The sequence below is a fragment of the Perognathus longimembris genome, chromosome 12, assembly GCF_023159225.1.
Source record: "Perognathus longimembris pacificus isolate PPM17 chromosome 12, ASM2315922v1, whole genome shotgun sequence".
NCBI lineage: Eukaryota > Metazoa > Chordata > Mammalia > Rodentia > Heteromyidae > Perognathus > Perognathus longimembris.
In genome coordinates, this window is record NC_063172.1 from 16,694,609 (window position 1) to 16,707,471 (window position 12,863).

The following is a 12,863-nucleotide window of genomic DNA, read 5'->3' on the forward strand; positions in this document are numbered from 1 at the left end:
TTTTCTTCAGCTCATCAGCTTTGCAAAAGAGAAAGAAAAGTTAACAGCATTTCACTTTCCTTGTGTTAGCTAATGATGCAATTCATGGTGGAAAATTGTCTCCAATTATGCTGTATTTCCTGGAGAAATAATATATGTGGAATGAATTGGTAGCCTCCCTCCAGTTTCCAGCACAGAATTCCCCTAGCACCAAATTCCACCAGTACGATTGCTCTTACTGTTCAGTGCTTCAGTATTGAGCACAGATGGACCAAAGTTAGAACTCTTTTCATCCCCAGACATGGTAACACACCAGAGATAGACAAGATAACACATCTAAGCCCACCAATTTTCTCTCATTCCTGTCCCTCCCTCCAGAGTCTTAAGTGCTTCCAATAGCATGATAAATGGCATTTCCCATCACCTCCTGTCTACATCTCTCACCAGTGGTCTGTCTTTCATCAATACAGATAATGACCTTCAAATAACACCTACCCAAGATGGCTGGAATTAGAAAACAAAATGCCAAAAAGACTTGGTATAACCAGTTATCTAGTTCAGCAAACATCCAGATATCCTTTACTCTCATCCATATATTTGAAAGATGAAAATAACAATTTTTTTCTTTAAACTAAAAAAGAAAACAATAGGATGCACAAATATAAGCAAGAGACCATTTTGCCTGCTCTACACAATAGTTTTCACCCTCTTGTCTCAAGGCGACATTGTAATGAGCACTCTAGACCACACCAGGTCTTTAGTGAGTGTGATCAATTGCCTCAGCAGAGCAGGAAAAACACATTTTCCTGAAAAAAAAAAAATCACCTATCAATTCTCCATCAAAAAGAAAAATGACACTTGCTTCTTTTCTTTAACATGATTACTAAGCATTAATGCTTCTCTTTATTTCCAAAAAGGATTCCATAGCAAAACCTGTGATAACCTTTTGGGCTAGCTCGTTGACTCAATGTATAAATGCTCTAAATATTCTGCAAACCTTTTAAACCTTAAAAGCATATGTCTCCCCCAGTTTCTCTGCTTGTAGGATGAATACATGGAAAATGGGGTGTTAGCATATTTAGAAGTTGTTAAAATTATAATCCCCAAACCCAACATTTTCTTTGTCTTGACCTCTCTAGGATCATTTCTGATGCTTTCTCCTTGTCATTGTCTTTGTCATGTTCTTCCTCCTCCATCAATTCTATACCTTTAATTGACTTCTATTTTTATGTGGGCCATGACACTTTGCTCTACCTCTTTTGTTGCACCTCCTTCTCCCTCTTTCCTCTCCCATGGTGATCTCTTGATTATAACACATCTACTTTTTCCTTCTTTGTAGGGTGGGGAGCTCATATGTATTTGTGTCCTCGTCTCTTGGTACCTCATAAGTGCTTAATAAATGTTAGGTGACCTGAGTTAAATTTGAGACTATGTTCTCCCCAGTTTATTTTCCTTCTGCCGGTAAAGTCTAGCTACCATTCTACTGCTTCATTGTTCAAGTCTACTTGTAATCACAAGGACGAAAGTCAGGTATGTTTCTAGAGGAGATGCAGGGTTTAGGTAGCAGGTCCTCCCCAAACCTGAAGTAGGAAGATTTCCCTAAATACAACCTTAACACTAAGAGAAACTGTCCTGCCATCTCAGTGCTTGGAGTACTCATGCTTCTCTGAGTAAGCTTGCTAATTCTTTGGAGCAAGAATAGGGGAATTCATACCAGACACCGGATGCACCTGTAATCCTTGCTACTCAAGAAGCTTAGATCTGAGGATCGAGGTTCAAAGCCAGCTCAGGGAAGAAAGGCCCATGAGACTCCTATATCCGATTAACCACCCAACAAGTCAAAAGTGGAGCTGTGGCTCAAGTGGTAAAGTGCCAGCCTTGAGCAAAATAGCTCAGAAACAGTGCCCAGCTCCTGAGTCCAAACACTAGGACTGGCATTAAGACAGACAGACAGACAGACAGACAGACAGATGGGTAGATAGTAAAGGATTTCTGTGAAAAGTTCAATTGAGACCACCAAAATAATTTATTGGCCTAACATTCAGAATCTTACTAAAATCCTTTTGTGAAATCTAGTACAAGTGTACTGTGAGCTAGATGTCTTGTAGAGAAATTTAAAAATGCCTCCAAGTTTCTTGCTAATACATCTTTCCTAAGACATAAACCTGGTTGAGGAATTCTCTTTTGATTATGAAAGTATTCAGTTGTTAATACTTTGTTTCTCAGCTATCTATTTTAAAGTCTATTTCTCAGATATCTATTTTAATATTCTCTGACCTCTGATGGATAGTATATAAATAGTAAGGAAAATAGCTTTAAAAGGGCTTGCATAGAGACAAGTGCATCCTTCTTGGTATAGACCATGGAGATGCCAGGTGCTAATAGAGAATGAAAAGTACTTACAGTTGTTCCACAGTTAAAGATGCCCCTTTTTCATCTGCAATGGAAGTGTGCCAAACTTTCTCTCATTTCTTTCTCCTGTTACCTGTCTAACCCAAATATTATGAGGTCCTCCTTAGTCCAGTCTTGCAAGGGTGTGCAAGAATGGAAGGCAAATGCATACAAAAGTACTGCCCGATTTTACTTTGACTTTCAGGAAAATTCCAAAGTAGAGTGAGTGGGTGTGGTTACATTATACTGAAAATACATTAAAAAACCCTTCCCACCTCTGCCACTCTCCTTATTATCCACCCAAAAACAGTTGCTTCCTTCCATGTCCATTCTTTTCTTTAGAAGAATTCTTCTGTATCTGATCTCTTTTTCAGGATATTTCCAATTTTCTTGCTTTTTCCAGTTCAACTTTTCTCTACCTATTGTCTAGATTCTGCTCCCCTAAACTATAAAAGCCATGAAAATGATGAAAATTTGTCTCAAGTGAATAATAGAAGAAGAAAAAAAGACTATAAGAACACAGTGTTTTTCTTCATAATTTTCTTTACCCATTTTTCTTATTAGTGTTTGCTCTGAAATTATGAAATCAAGGATCAGAAAGTAGAGAGTCCTGAATGGAGTGTAGAACTTTACACCTGTAACCCCAGCATTCAAGAGCTGGATACGGTGAATAATAAGTTCTATTTTCAATATACTGTTACTCTGTCTCAAAACAATTAGAAAAATAGCAAGTAAACTAAACTGCAAATACTTCCAGTTAGGTCAAATTTGAAGCCTCATTCATTCTCTGATGCTGGGATTGGAGATGCTCTGAAAGCATGATATAGGTAATCTCCATCTCCTAAGAGACCCAGAATACAACAATAAAGGCTTTGAGAAGTCTTGCAGGAAATAATCCTATCTATTTGGCCAGAGCAGTATTTTCAAAATTCATTCAAGCATCAATTACTTTCCACTAAAGAATACCAATTAACAGCCTGTAAAGCAACTGTTTGGGGAAGTGCTGTCGTATGCCAGTCATCAGTTTGACAGCAATGTTAACCACAGTCAGATGACTGTACAACCCCTCAGGAAACAAACGGTGCAAAGGATGGGTTTCTGAGCACAAGCTAGAGACCTGGGGGCCAGGAAGTGGCTAGAAACAAACATGCCAATTTCTATGAGAAAAGTAATTATAAAGCAGCTCTGACATGTTCAACTCCATAAGCCTGTCACATCCTAGCCCCGTTGCCAGCCAGGGATGGGAGACGGGCAGATATTTGCCTAATTTTGGTGAAGGTTACATTCTTTCCAGAGTTTTAATTTTCACTTCTGAAATGTTAGGGGTTTGGGATAGATAACTGCAATATTCTTTGGCAGTCTATAAATTAGTTCTAACCACATATTCTCATTTTCAATTTCACTTTTAAAGTTAGGCAAACATATTTAGAAAGATCTAGAACATTATGGTTTACTTTCCTTCTTAACATTAAAGATTTTAATCTTACATATTTTAATCTCCCAAGGTAGATTTAGTTAAGGAGTTAGTTGGGTGGATTAAGGCCCAGGACCCTTGGAGAATATTTTGGAAATCAGCCTACAGAAAATGCTTCAAAAATCCTAGCTGCAGAGAATAATGTTTCTGATTTCTATCACTCTTAGTCCCCCGCCCCCATAATCTTAGGTGGGGAGGGGGAGACTAAGTGCTAAAGAGATACCTAATTGAGAACTACTTTCAGGTCCGCAGGTAAGCCTCTTCCCATGTTCCCAAGTCTTCTCCAACTGGCCAGTTGTCCTACACCTCATATACACAGGAGTGACCAATCAGAGCACAGCTCTGGATATAAAAACACCTGGATTCAGCTACTAGAGGGCAGAGTAGCAGCAGACTTCCACCTGGACAATGCTCTTGCACTCACCCTTCATTGTCACTTGCAGACTTAAAAACTTTTATCTTTATCCAAGCATTTTTTCCAAAGAAAGAAAAAGTTTGGACTAGAATTTGAGCAATCACACAAGAAGTGCATAAACCCACAATTAGAAATTTTGCCAGCAGGTATTGATTTTACTTTGCTTTTATTTTACTTTTGCTCTTTTTTTTTTTCTTTTTTCTTTCTTTTTTTTTTTTTTTTTTTTTTTGCCAGTCCTGGGCCTTGGACTCAGGGCCTGAGCACTGTCCCTGGCTTCTTTTTGCTCAAGGCTAGCACTGTGACTTGAGCCACAGCGCCACTTCTGGCCATTTTCTGTATATGTGGTGCTGGGGAATCAAACCCAGGGCCTCATGTATACAAGGCAGGCACTCTTGCCACTAGGCCATATCCCCAGCCCCCTTTTTTTTCTTTCTTTATATAAGGTGGATCTGGAATTTATGATCCTCCTTCCTGGGCTTTCCAAGTGTTAGATCACAGGCATTACAATCCACCGCAGTGGATTACAGTGTAACTACTATTGAATTCTATTGTTAAAGCCAAAAATCTTTTTAAAGTATTCTTTGATACAGTAGAATCTTTATATCTAATAACATTTCAAATAATTTGAGCAAACAATATCAAACTTGACAATCTGAGTATTATTCTTGATGGCATCTCATTTAAAAACAAAATTAGGAGAGTTAGGGGGGAAGGAAAATTTGTAACTATATTATTTAAAAAAGAAAAACTATTCAGAAAAAATACCTAGCTTCCAGGAAATAAGACATCTGAAATCCATGTGTGTGGGAGTGAAGCACAATGATGGTGAAAGGGAAGGAGGAAGAAGCAGAAAAGGCTTTAAAGAAATATCTCATTCCAAAGCCAGCACAAGCTGCAAACTCCAGGAGATTTTATCTACAATTAACCACCAAAAAGATGGAAGTGGTAAAGCACTAGTCTTGGACACGAAAACTCAGTGACAGCACCCAGACCCTGAATTCAAGCCCTGGGACAAAAAAAAATACATTTAAACATTTTAAATACGATTTACTTTGAAAAACAAAAGTATGAAAATTAGAAATGGGGAGGGGGCACAAATGAGGAAGGAGTTAACAGGTTAGATAAGAAATGTACTCACTGCCTTACATATGAAAGTGTAACCCCTCTGTACATTACTTTGACAATAAAGAAATGAAAGAAAAAAAAAGAAAATTAGAACTAGTCCTGGTGATTAAAGAATATCTCACTTAATACTCACAATATTCTGTTATAAATGATTATCTATAAGGAGAGAAAGCCGAAAGAGATTTTTATTCTTAGGCCAGATGACACAGCCAAGCCAGCTATTTCTGGGTAGAAAGCACAAAATTTCAACCATGAGACTGGATACCCAATTTTAGAACACACTAAACACAGGGCATTACACCAGGCAATTAATCCCTCCTGTAAGTGATATTTGACTTCCTCAAGATCACAGAATATCTTTATTTTTCATTTTAATGAACTCATACATATATACACATATATGTGTATATATGTATATATGTATACATATATATATATATATGTTCCCTAGGGAATAGCATGATATTCCACTACATATATACAGCATGTAATAATTAGGTCAGAGTAATTGGCATACCCATCCTCTCAACTGTTCATTTCTTCTTTCCTTTTTGTTTTGTTTTGCCAGTATTATTTGAACTTAGGGTCTCATGTTTGTGTTTTGGCACTTGAGCAATTCCCCCAACCCTTTTTGCTTTAGTGTGTTTTTGTAAGGCTTCACACTCTTGCCTAGGCGAACCTGTGATCATAATTCTGCTATCTCCACCTCCCAAGTAGCTAGGCTTTTAGCTATGTACCACCATGCCGGCCTTTTATCATTTCTTTGTGTAATAAACATTCTAAATCTTCTCTATACACCATTTTATACTATCACCCCACTGTGCAACAGAAGTATTTCTTCCTATCCATATACCTCTCTGCAAAGTATTTTTGAAACATTGTTCAAAGCTATAATCTCTTTTTTTTAAAGTATACAATACACAAATCTTGGCATATGTATGAGAATGGTTCCAAAGTCTCTCTGAGCCCACTCCATTTTAAGAATTTCTACCTTAAGGGATAGTGTAGACTTTAACGGATAGAGGGGTGACACCGCAAGCAATGACATGGCTTTCAATGCATAGCCAAGTTCCTCTCTGAAGAACAAGGGAGCTATCATGATTCACTCCAGAACGATGTATTGGGAGCAACAGGGTATGGACCTCGTACAGTATGTTGTCCAGAGAAACAGAAAGTAAGTGGATTTTACATGGTGCAAGGAGATTTATACTAGAACCAGATCACACAGCTGACCCAGATATTTTTGGCTGCAAATTGAAACTTTAGACTTCATTCTGCCTTTTTTTAAAGCTCTTTAATGCCTCTGAGGGTGTCCAAGAGACCAGCTAATTTGGAATCAGATGTTCATAATAAATGAGATTGCTGTTGCACAAGCTCTGTCCCCATGTGTAAGGTTGAAAATATAATAAGCCTTTCTGTTAACAAAAATATTTTCCCAATTGCCTTTGGTAAAAAGGAAACAAAGAGACCCCCTTCTCTCAAATGCCTATTCCAAACCTCTGTTCTCCCAAATCGGTATGAATGTATTATCTTCAAATTAGGACTCTTGATTTTCTGTGTGATAGTCAGTGTGATATCAACTATGCCTTTTGTGCCATTTTGGTTTAAATTTTAAATGCCTTTTTTCTGTTTAATGTGTTATTCAGTTCAGCTAATGTTGGGGGTAAGTGGGCTATTAGTAGGAAACCAAGTGCATGTCCTACATCCTCACATGGTACAATTTCAAGCTTGCAAACTCATGCTTTTATGTGTATACAAGTGGTTTTACTTATTCATAACCCATTTATTTCCACAAAGTAGTTGAAACAATTCATAAGAAATATACTATAAACTAGAAAGCTAAAAATAAACTAAAATCAGGGTCAGAGAAAATGTAGAGCAATATACAGGTATAATAAAAATGACATAAACAAAAAAAAAAGAAAATGTAGAGCAATTAGAAGACAAAAACAAGGATATAGGTTGTAGCCAGTAGTATTTGGCCATCATTATTAAAGAGGAACCATAAATTTCATGTCAACCTTGGAGACAATCAAAGTGATTTTATACAGGATTTATAATGCCTATAAAAATAAATATGGATGTGTCATGGAGAAGAATACGAAAGTCCTATGAATTTTAAACATAAAACAATAGAAAACGTGCTTACTTGGCTCAGAGCTGTGCATTCCATTCCTGAGCTGATGGATTGGATCTTCTTGGATGAAGGGGAAGAACAGTTGGACAAACATCACTTTGGGGAAAGTCTTTGCTATGCAAATCTGAGGGAAAAAAAACCCAAAACATTCTTAATGCATCTATCTAGTCAGGATCCTGAATGAAGCAGTGGGCAATATCCTTATAGCATGTACCACAAAGGTTTTCAAAGAGCTGTTTATGAGATCTCCAAAAGAACAGGGCAACCCAACTATGGGGCAAACTGGTGGGAAAAAAATGAACTAGAGACTCAAATAACATGGTCTCAGCTAATGAGCTCATCAAATCTTAACGTTACCTAAAGGGTTGAGGAATAAGAAAGCGACTGTTCATGACTACAGCGTCTAGTAACCAACCTCAGCCATAATGGTAATCATATTTGGGGCCTTTGTAATGCAAAGGCCACTTTAAGGGATTGTTTTGTTTAATTCCTGAAATAACTGCAACGTAGCTGTTTTGGTCAAGAAATCGAAAGTGACTCAAACTACCATAAGCAGAGAGAGGAAAAGAGAAGGAGGTCTTATTGAGTGACACTGTAGGAAAATTCAGGGTTATGTGAGCTTTTTGGTCCTGCCCCCCATTACTCACCGGCATTGCCTTCCTCAGGAGTGGAAAAGATGGCCTCTCACAGCCCCAAGACTGCATAGAAACCAACCTTCTATCTAAGCTAATTCTGAAAGCTGATTCCAGTTTTATTTGGTGAGCAGTCACAGCTCACCCCTTAGCCCAATCAGGGGGTTCCATAAGCACGTTAGCGATGTCCATAATAAGTCAGCCAGAAATAAAACCTGGAACGTTCACAATAGCACACACAAACCTGAATTTCTACTTGTGTGACACCCAACCATGGTTGAGGTGGGCTCTCTGCTCCCCAGAGTACTGGGGTACAGGGTGATGAAGTTGGTGCTGAAGTCCAGATGCTTTAGGTTCCAGACCCAGGAAGCAGAGGAAGAGAGAGACAAGAAGCAGCGATCGCCATGGTCACTGGCCCTGCCGAACTGACAGATGGTGAGGAGCTGGCTGGAGACTGGGGGAAAGGGCAGGGCTGTGGGGCTTATGAGTACTAGCTGTATCTGGCATTTGCATTTATGTAATTGCAGCTGTTTGGCTCTTACCTGTCGCAGTCACGTGCTCCCCCAGTGATCAGCTTCTTTGAGTAGCCATAAGTCAGAAGGCACAGGTATGCTAGCTCTTCAATTGTTCCTAAAAGAGAGAATAGATTCAGAGGATGCTACTTACAAAACTGGCTAGCTTCGTATCCAAAGCGTCATGGTGGCCACCCTATCTTCCCTTAAGAAGCCCTGAGAAGGAAATGACAGGAGACGGCTCATCATCCAGCTGAGAAAGAAGAAGGGAAGAAGGAAAGGAGAGAGACAGGAAAGGGGAAGGGAAGAAGGAGAGGAGAGAGGAAGAAGGGGAAAGGAAGGAAGGAGAAGAATGGGCAAAGAGAAAGAGAAGAGAGGCTAGGGGAGAAGTAGGGGGAAGACAGGTAAGAGGTGAGGCAAGAGGCAGGCAAGGCAAGGCGAGAAGTTCCTATGCCAGGTAGTCCTTCCTGTGATTTATATTCTCATCGTGAGTAACAATAGAATGGGAAGACCAGTTCAGACTCTCCAAATGCTCCCTTACAGCCTTTTGCTGTGATGTGAAGTAACAATTTAGGTCCATTCAAACTTTACATTTGCCCCATTTTGGTCCCAAACTCCTACACATAGTCTAGTATCTGCATGAGATGTGTAGTGAATGAGAAACTCCCTCTGATGTCTCTTCTGGTCTCAACCAGAACTTGACCTATGTGGCAGGTTAGCATTAGGCCTCTTTCACCCTCGTTCCACTCTAGTGACAACCTGGCCTTCATAAGGCAGAGTAGAAAACCTAAGGCCAAGAGAAGAGAGGAAAGGAAGCTTTGCTAAAGAGAATACTAAAAGGAGAGTGGTGCCTTTAACTTCTTTGCTTCTTCTACTCTAAACCCTACTTTTAGTACCATTGCCACCACATCAACTGTTCTTGGAGACTTCCTTATTGACAGCCCCCTTACCCCTTTCACATAATAATGTCTGATGCTCCCCAAATATTCTATGTTCCATTCTCCCTTGCATTGTTCAGCCATGGGGCTGGATGACCTACATGCTCTGAACAGAAGTGACATGATCCCCCCCAAGCTCTGAGCAGAAGCAATGTGCAGCCAGCGTGTCTCCTTCCATTCTTCTCTTGTAAGCACCCAAGGCCCCTGTGTGGGCAACAGGTGCTGGAGGGTGAGGCTGCAGGATGGAGAGGCCCCGCCTACAACAGACGTGACAGGAAAAATAGGATTGTGTTGTGTAAGCCATTGAGATTTCAGGACCTGACTGCTGTCCGTCAGCATCCATTACCTCACTAATGGAATCTGAGAAATGTGTATGAAATCCTAATTCGTGAAAGTTCACCCAATGAGCTTCGATGGTTCTTTTCAGAAAGCCCTTTGTTCTGGAGCTAAGTTTCAGTATTTAATTCCTAACAACCCATCCCCATTTTAGATGTCTCTTAAGACATATTTCTGAAAGTGTGTATATGGTTTTTAATTTTCTTTTTTCCTTTCTCAGTTGGATAAGAATTGTTTGACTTAAAAATTGAACACTTTGACACGATTAATGACTTCACTTTTCATCTTAATAATATTATGTTAGGGAGGTTAGACTCCTAAACTCTAGTCTCAAAACATTTGCTCTTTCATTTCCCATGTATTTTTGCAAAGAAGTAAGATTTTGAAAAACCACCATAGAATTGCCAAAATATAACCAGAGGGCCCAAAGTAAACATGATGGCTCAAACATGACAGCATGTTTCAAATTTCAGATTGATGAAAATTTCCATTTGCCATAGGAACAGTGGGTGAGAGGTTTTTATGATGACAATAAATGGAGGCCTAGAGGCTTGCATGCAGCTCTATCTATTGCCTGGGCTTTGAGAAGGGTCTTCCTAGTCCCCATCCTGTGCAAGTCAGTTTAATGTTCACATGGCAAAACATTAGTGCGAGTCATATTGCTTCCCAGTTTTCAACCTTCCATTGACCTCCCCTTTATACTCCATGTAAGGCCCTGCATACCTGCCACCACCTGCCCCTCCCTCATGCCCATCACTGGTGCTTTCTCTCCTGCTTCAAAGCAAATTTTGAAGTTTCTCAAATGCACCCACATTCCTATCTTGAAATCTCTCTGTTCTCCATGCCTAGAAGGCTCATACAGCAGACCATCAATGACTGCTTCTCCTTAACATTTGAGTCTTGCCTCAAATACTGTATCTTTAGCAAAACTTGTTATCACCCATACAATCTGTGTCTGTCTCTGTCTCGTGTCTCTCTCTCCTCTCTCTCATGCACACATACACACATACACATACACCAATAGCAAACACAAGTATGAAGGACATTTCTAGGGAGATTGAGGAAAACTTTAATTCTGCTCCGTGTTACATGATGTTACCATATTCCTATTAAGAGTTTTAGGAATCAAAATGACATGGTTATTAATCATATATTCACTGGATTATTTATGGGAAAAATAGCATGATGGCTATAACTTACTCTAAATTGTTCAATAACAAAAATCTGCACTTGTGCTTATAAACATGTACATGCATAATGTACATATATACATTAGAGAGAGAAAACAAATGTATTTCTGAGTGTCCTGGTATGTGCCTGTAATCACAACACTCTAGAAGCAGAGAATAAAAACTCTCTGCAAGTTCCAGAATGAATTACATAGCAAGACCCTCTTCCATAAAAAAAAACTAATATGAAAGAAGGAAGGAGGGAAGAAAGGAAGGAAGGAAGGAGGGAGGGAGGGAGGGAGGGAGGGAGGGTGGGAGGGAGGGAGGGAGGGAGGGTGGAAGGAAGGGAGGGAGGGTGGAAGGAAGGAAGGAAGGAAGGAAGGAAGGAAGGAAGGGAGGGAGGACGGGAGGGAAGGAGGGAGGGAGGGAGGGAGGGAGAGGAGGGAGGGAGGGAGGGAGGGAGGGAGGGAGGGAGGGAGGGAGGGAGGGAGGGGAAAAGGAAGGAGAATGGGTAAGAGGGAGGGAAGGACTACTCTGTAGATTTGAAATCATTCAAAATAAAAAAGGAAAAGTCTTAGGTCTACCCTCCCACTTTCTACCTTTTATGGTACTTTATAATTTACAAAGCACCTAAAATTAGTTATTTTATTACTGGATCTTCTTCTTCCACTATACCATAAGATCCTGAGATGAAGCTTGTATCAGTCTAGTCAATCACTTTATCTCAAGCACTTAATATTTGTTTTTTTATTAATTTAATTTATTTATTAATTGAACACAAATTTTTTGACAAGGTGTTGTGCAAAAAGGGTACAGTTACATAGTAGGGCAGTGTGTACATTTCTTGTGATATCTTACGCCCTGTTTTTCTATCCCTTCTCTAGGTCAGGTAGACATATATACAATATACAATGTATCAAGAATATATACAGTAGCCACGTGGCCACGCCCAAGAAAGTTCGCCTAGGGCTTTAAATGTAATGTCGATATTAGACAATATGTCGACAGTAGTCTTATATGAATGTAGATACATAGCTTTTGAGCTATTGTATTCCACTGAGAGGTCAATTTTTGACCTTTATATGTTGAGTAATTGTTTGGTTTTAGTTACATACTGTTGGGTCGCTGCCCCAATCCTGTGGGGAATACTATTTGACAAGCAGTTTTTGGTTTCACAGACTTGGTCTCTACTGTCTCTCGGTCTCCCTTTGTTAACAATCATATATCAGGGAGATCATGCCCCTTTGTTTTCTGTGTTCTAGGCTTGTCTTGCTCAACATTATTTGTTCGAGTTCTGACCATTTCCTTGCGAACAACAATATTTCACCATTCCTAATCTCTATGTAGTATTCCATTGTGTATAGGTACCATATTTTTTGGATCCATTCGTCTGTGGAGGGGCATCTGGATTGTTTCCATATTTTGGCTATTGTGAATTGTGCCGCGATAAACATGGAAGTACAAATGTCTTTTTGATATCTTGGGGTTTGCTGTTTAGGATAGGTGCCTAGGAGTGGTATGGCTTGGTCATAGGGTAGGTCTATATTGAGCTTTTTGAGAAACCTCCATACTGTTCTCCAAAGTGGTTGTACTAATTTGCACTCCCACCAACAATGGAGAAGGGTTCCTCTTTCCCTGCACCCCCTCCAGCATTTGTTGTTGCCTGAGTTCAGAGAATAGGCCATTCTAACTGGGGTGAGGTGGTATCTCAGGGTTGTTTTTATTTGCATTTCCTTTACTAGCAGGGATATTGAG